Here is a 7087-nt window from a genome sequence, read left to right as displayed (position 1 = left end):
ACACACACAATAAATATGAAATGACGCCGGTGAAGAGAAAGACGACCACAAAACAAAAATAATTTCATAGGTAAACTCGATTCACGGATAGGGACACACACACACAACAAATATTAAAATTTAACACCGATGAAGGGGTGGGGTAGAGTGCAGAGACCGGTCCCCCTTATATCGCCAAGTACAAAACTTCGCCAAGCGTACCATAGCGGATCCACGTCAGTAGACACAGGCGGCTAAACGGTTCTTCAACCACGGTTTGCTTACAGCTGACCATATAAAAATGCGGGACATGCGTTTAAGCAAATACGGGACAAAAAAATTATTTAATAGCAAATACACGGCTAAATGATTCTGTACTCATTCATTTGGGTAGGGGGGGGGCGTTAAAGTATTTAATAGCAAATACACGGAACAAAAAAAAATAGTCCCGTATTTCTGCGCTAAATGATTCTGTACTCATTCATTTGGGTAGGGGGGGGGGCGTTAAAGTATTTAATAGCAAATACACGGAACAAAAAAAATAGTCCCGTATTTCTGCGCTAAATGATTCTGTACTCATTCATTTGGGTAGGGGGGGGCGTTAAAGTATTTAATAGCAAATACACGGAACAAAAAAAATAGTCCCGTATTTCTGCGCTAAATGATTCTGTACTCATTCATTTGGGTAGGGGGGGGCGTTAAAGTATTTAATAGCAAATACACGGAACAAAAAAAATAGTCCCGTATTTCTGCGCTAAATGATTCTGTACTCATTCATTTGGGTAGGGGGGGGGCGTTAAAGTATTTAATAGCAAATACACGGAACAAAAAAAAATAGTCCCGTATTTCTGCGCTAAATGATTCTGTACTCATTCATTTGGGTAGGGGGGGGGGCGTTAAAGTATTTAATAGCAAATACACGGAACAAAAAAAATAGTCCCGTATTTCTGCGCTAAATGATTCTGTACTCATTCATTTGGGTAGGGGGGGGCGTTAAAGTATTTAATAGCAAATACACGGAACAAAAAAAATAGTCCCGTATTTCTGCGCTAAATGATTCTGTACTCATTCATTTGGGTAGGGGGGGGGCGTTAAAGTATTTAATAGCAAATACACGGAACAAAAAAAATAGTCCCGTATTTCTGCGCTAAATGATTCTGTACTCATTCATTTGGGTAGGGGGGGGCGTTAAAGTATTTAATAGCAAATACACGGAACAAAAAAAATAGTCCCGTATTTCTGCGCTAAATGATTCTGTACTCATTCATTTGGGTAGGGGGGGGGCGTTAAAGTATTTAATAGCAAATACACGGAACAAAAAAAAATAGTCCCGTATTTCTGCGCTAAATGATTCTGTACTCATTCATTTGGGTAGGGGGGGGGGCGTTAAAGTATTTAATAGCAAATACACGGAACAAAAAAAATAGTCCCGTATTTCTGCGCTAAATGATTCTGTACTCATTCATTTGGGTAGGGGGGGGCGTTAAAGTATTTAATAGCAAATACACGGAACAAAAAAAATAGTCCCGTATTTCTGCGCTAAATGATTCTGTACTCATTCATTTGGGTAGGGGGGGGCGTACGTCAGCAAAACTGAGACAACCCCCCCCCCTCCTCACCCATGAAATATACCTCTGAATATAATCTTATATTGTCTGTTAATGTTAATTCACTTGTATTGTAAGAAGAAATTTTTACTAATTGCTGACTGGAGCCGTATGAGTGTCATGCACATGAAGTTACATACAATGGGCTAATTAAAAGTCTGATTTCATTCTTCTTAGTGGAGAGTTGTTAATTTAGAGTTGAAAAAAATATCAAAAATCGATTGACAGTTGCAGTGGTGTCAGAGACAGAGATACTGTTGGTGGGCAGGGTACTTTATGGAATGGGTATGAGCACCCAGAGAAATGATTCAGAAATCAATCAAAATTTCCTACTTCAAGATCAAGACAAGAACCCACAAGTTCCAAAACTTCCAGCATCCTTGGCCAGTCAAAGGTGCCGACATGAAGGAAACATTGATGAGGGGGGGGGCGAAAATCGCCATTCATTCCGTTTATAAGGGACCCAAACCCGTAATCAGGAAGCGAAATGGTGCATTACATTGTATACTCATGAGTTATTGGAGTGGGGGGGGGGGGCGGCTCAAATGGTATCAGCCCCTAGTTTCTGTCGCCTATGGTCGGAGTGTTTGAATATTATTTCAATGTGATAATACAAAGTGATTTGAAATGTGCATCGCATTGTAAAAATATAATTTGAAAATAAGACTTTTCGCAGCTGTTACACATAAAACTTACATTGTCTTAAAAATTTCCTTAAAGATATATTCTCTGCATGGATGCATTTAATAGTGAATTACGGAAATCGTGCTGGGACGGCCACATTGATCGCAATTTATTATCTCGATGTGCACCCCCCAACGCCCCTCGCTGCAAGAAATGGAAATCCCTACAGAAAGCGGGAAGCGCGGCCTATACAAAGGAAACTAAGTTTTCAAAATTTATTTGATCCCAATTTATTATTTGGGTGAGCTCCCCAACGCCCCTCACTGCAAGGAATGGAAATCCCGACAGAAATGCGGCTTATATGGTGAAAATTAAATTTTATAAATTTATTGGATCCCAATTTAGTATCTTGATGTACGTTCCAATGTCCAAAAAAAATTTGTTCCATTTTCTACGCCTAAAGCAACTACCCTATTTATAAGATCACAACAAACATATGAATTATAAAGCAATTCAAATTTTTCGCGGCAAATTGACGATACAGTGACGGCAAATTTGTACCACGACGAGTTTGTAGCACGACGAATTGACGCTGCGACAAATTGAATGCGACGAATTGTCCTGCGACAAGTTGAACTTGACAAATTGACCTAGACCCGGGGATTTCATACATGGCCGTCTCACGTAATAGGTCCCTGAACAAATATGAGGTTCTGGGTTAGTTCCTGCTTGGCCGGAAGTAACTTACGATCTGATGTGATGATTTCTAATGTAAGTTTATATGTACAGTTGCATAGGCGTAAACTTGTATCCGGCCCATGGGCCCGAACAACAACTAAATTATAATATTGATTAAAAAAAAGGAAACAAAAATTAAGGATACTTTTTCAAAGGTTCAGGAGCCTCTCGACTAGAACCAAGAACCTCGACTCCTCAAGAACTTCAAAAGATTATGTTGATTTTGTAGTTAATTTTTTATTGTATATTATGATCTCTTATATTATGATTTCCGAAAGACTGAAGATAAATGTACTTTTTTTGGTTAACCCTTTTTTTTTTCATGATTCCGATTGCGCTATTCAAAAAATGTTGCACTGCAAAGAATTATTGACTTTCGAAGTTGACCACAGACACAACGTGGCGCCAGAAATTCTGACACTTGTCTTAGTGCGGTGGGGCTTAATCCCTTTGGGAGTGTTCCCGTAAAGAAAGGGGAGAGGCCCTGGCCCATCCTTGTTATGCCCATCCTTGTTATGCCCATCCAACAAAGACAGTGAGGTTTAAGGAAAAACGGAGATATACGTTCAGAGCAGGCCTTTTTTTAACATGTTAACTGAGGGGGGGAGGGATTTTGCCCCGCTAGCCTTTCCATTTCCCCCACCAGTTAAGATAAAAAAAATGACCACTTGTGGGGCAAAGCCCGTTTCTTGTTTTCCTGCAGTAGCTTCAGCTTCAAACGAAGAAGGGAGTGAAAGAAAAAACTAGCACTAAAAAGATTCCGCCATTTGTGAGATCGATGTTTTCCTTTTTTTCAAAAAGGAAATAGCTACGTTCAACTGGAAAGATAAGTTTTCCAGGGACTGACTTCTCTGGAATAGGTCTTTTGCTCTCATAAAAAGACAAAGAACAGATGGGGGCTGGCGTTGGCCAAGGATATGACCATTCACTGATTGTTTTGTTGACGCGCATTAAAGTGAAACGATTTAGTTATATAACCCTGGGAGTAGAAAGGACCTAAAGTTACCGGGTTGTCATCAGATGCCGGGGTTAAAAAATTCTATTTTAGAGCAATATAGATAGATAAAGATCAGTGTTGTAGCGCAAAACCATTCAGATTCAGACATTACGTGGTCCCCAGATCAGAAGAGAGGGGAAATGAAGAGAAGAAAATAAATACAGTGGGGAGAGAACCCCGTTTATACGACTTTCGAGAGACGGAATCACACATACACGGCAGTTCTTTAACCCAGTGGTTCTCAACCGGGGGCCCTAGGATATTCCAGAGGGGGCCACTGATGAAAATCTTGCAAAAGGGGAGCCACGGCTACTGATACGGGGGCCACGAAGAAATTTGTGACATTAAATTTTTTTAGTCACTCTGACTAAAAAAATTGAATTTCAAACAAAATGTGCATAGAATATCTCTTTCGTAATTTTTCCCTATTCGAGTAACATTAACATGAGGAAGAAGGAAATAAAAAAAGTGGTTCATGTAATCTCGGTGGTTTTACGACTTGGGGGTGACAGTAGGCCCTGACACATTGTAAGGGGCGGCAGCGTAGACTTTACTTAAGACAACAAAAATGTCCGATTTTTTTTGGGGGAAATGCAGTCAAACCCAAAGCGTATTAAAGACCCTTTATTAATACACTTTGGTCAAACCCCATTAGACCGGAACTCCAAGAGACCCGAGAAATCACTTCGTAATAACGAAATTTCGTTACAAAGGAATTCCAGATTTTTATATTGTTCCTACCTATCCGAGGTATTAGAAAAGTTTTCGTTAAAACGATATTTTTCCCGTTGTAATGGTATTTGTTACAATGAGAGTTGACTGTATTTCGTCTCAAGCTAATTTTTTACGTGTATTTGCTGCATGGGTAACAGGGCGAATGGCACTTTACTGGTGAGCCATTAATCTTAGAGACATACCCAACTAGAAAAAGTATCCACATCAAGTGTCCAACCCAGATATGTCTGTCTTTCCCGATGCCAACTAAAATAATTTCACGTTTCCAAGTGCAATATTCACCGAGATATGCGAATTCAAAAACTTGAAGAAATTTGCGAAAAAACAGCATTCAATGAGGGTAAAATGGTTTCCCCCTCATTTAATGCTGTTTTTTTCCAACTTTCTTGGAATACCTCAGTGAAAAATTTGAGTACTACACATTATTCGGGTACTTTTTCCAACTGGAAGTATGCCTCTAGGACCAATGGTTCGCCAGTAAAATGCCATATGTCATAAAAAACTAATTTGGAAATAATAAAAATTTCATCCAGTACAGTAACTTGATGACATTGTGCCGTCTTCAAGCGCAGAGTTTACATTGATTAAAATTGGACTGACACAACACATAAAACATACAAATCAAACTGAGAAAAACACAAAACAATAAACTTCACAAAAAGTAACATTACGATGATACAGACCCTTTGGGATTTATTCTATTTTTACTGTATTCTATTATGTTTATTTTGCTTTTTCGTTATTTTCATAAATTAAATTCAAAAATATTTATACTGCAGTACTAAAATGAAAAATTTTCGCTAATAATGAACCAATATGATATTTCTCAAGAAAAATATTATATTTAGGCCACTTTTATTTCATTTTTGGAAAAAAACCACTTGGTTAAAACCAAGGTTTAAACCAGACAACCCTGGCATTGGGCATTGTAATTCACACATTTTGCACGTCGCTTTTTCAAGTGGTCTCGGAAAAGCATTACCCTTTGCAAAAACTTTGTTATGTGCCGTGTGCATTGTCGAAGAGAGTCGATACACTGGACATGTTGCAAAGGTTTTGTTATTACCATTCACAGGCACACTCACATTCACAATTACAGATATGTGTATTTTTTTTCCCTCCAGATTTTTTTATATACTAATTCTTTTCTTTTTAAGAAATATAAAAGTGTTCATTCACTGGGACATGTAAAACCAAATATTTTTTGGCGTTATCACCTCATAATGATAACTTTCAACCAACTTTCAGTTTGGGAATATTCTCAGAATAATCTGTGTTGGTCATGGTAAGAGGTTTTAGAAGTTTGGTTACGAAGAATGTAGAAGCCTTAACATTATAACCTTAAGATACTATTCCACAATCGGATAACTCCCACTTTAAATTTATTTGCAGTTTATTTCGAAGATTTGAAAAGGCTTGAAAGAGAAATGTGAATTCTTAATCAGGTACGCACAGACAGTAACAAACATACATTTGCTTCGGGAGGCATAATGTCTATCACAAATCATATTTTTAACCCACTTGCAAGTTTGTGGTGTTCGGTCAGAACATAACTCCAAAATTACATTTTTGAGATATAAGCATTTTCATTGTCATTTAAAAGTCAGGAATGAATGCACACACAAGTGCAAATGATAATATCATTCGTCAGCATGTTGTTTAGAAATTTTTTGGACATATCATGTTTTGCCCAACAGAATTATATATATCTCACTAGGTTTCATGAATGTGCTAATTAATGTTCACGATTTTTTTTTTCAGGATGATCTTCATTTGAAACTTGGTGTAAGTTCAATAGAGACTTTTGTGATAGTGCTGTCAAAAACCTACAGAATTAAAAGCCAGCTGAAGTTGGTTTTCTGCGGTTTCCCAGCTTCAAGACGCGAATGCGAGCTGGTCTTTCATTTGAAAAAGTCTCTCCGCAGAGAGCGATTACAACATATTAATATTAACAAAATCAATTATGTATAGTAATTAAATATTACAAGACATACAGAAAACTGGATGTTGTCATAAATTAAATATTAATTATTATAATCGAGTTATAACAATTCAATTAAACAACCGCTGTATCTCCTGATTGTTGTATATTATACACTTGCTATGGTTTTACTTTAAAAATAAAGTTTCGTTTAATCAAAGATATACTGGTTCAATCATCTGTGTGTTTGTTCTTTCTGTAATATTATGATTCTCATTTTTAGAGGATATTTCGTTAACAGGTTTTGAACATTTCAGGGAGAAATAATTGAATGTTTTAATAGTTAAAACTAGTAATGAATTAATTAAATCATGAAATTAAATAATAAAATAATAATGAATTAATTAAATGATGAAATTAAATAATGAAACAGTAATGAAATAATTAAATTAAATAATGAAATGTTTTTCCACCGTAAAATTTATT

The 7087-nt window shown here is 37.0% G+C and overlaps 1 long non-coding RNA gene across 1 annotated transcript; it reads left to right on the top strand.

The window, feature by feature from the left end:
- The first annotated feature begins 5487 nt into the window (after nucleotides 1-5487).
- LOC149088784 (uncharacterized) lies at nucleotides 5488-6823 on the top strand. Its single transcript, XR_016195415.1, has 2 exons — nucleotides 5488-6125; nucleotides 6442-6823. It is a non-coding gene; the product is annotated as an uncharacterized LOC149088784 (long non-coding RNA).
- Nucleotides 6824-7087: the final 264 nt, after the last annotated feature.

This window comes from Pholcus phalangioides, unplaced genomic scaffold, assembly GCF_987345545.1.
Source record: "Pholcus phalangioides strain wild (caught in Gottingen) unplaced genomic scaffold, Ppha-v1.0 ptg000003l_1, whole genome shotgun sequence".
NCBI classification, from domain to species: Eukaryota; Metazoa; Arthropoda; class Arachnida; order Araneae; family Pholcidae; genus Pholcus; species Pholcus phalangioides.
The sequence above is the reverse complement of the archived record's forward strand: the minus strand, read 5'-3'. Positions and strand labels throughout refer to the sequence as shown.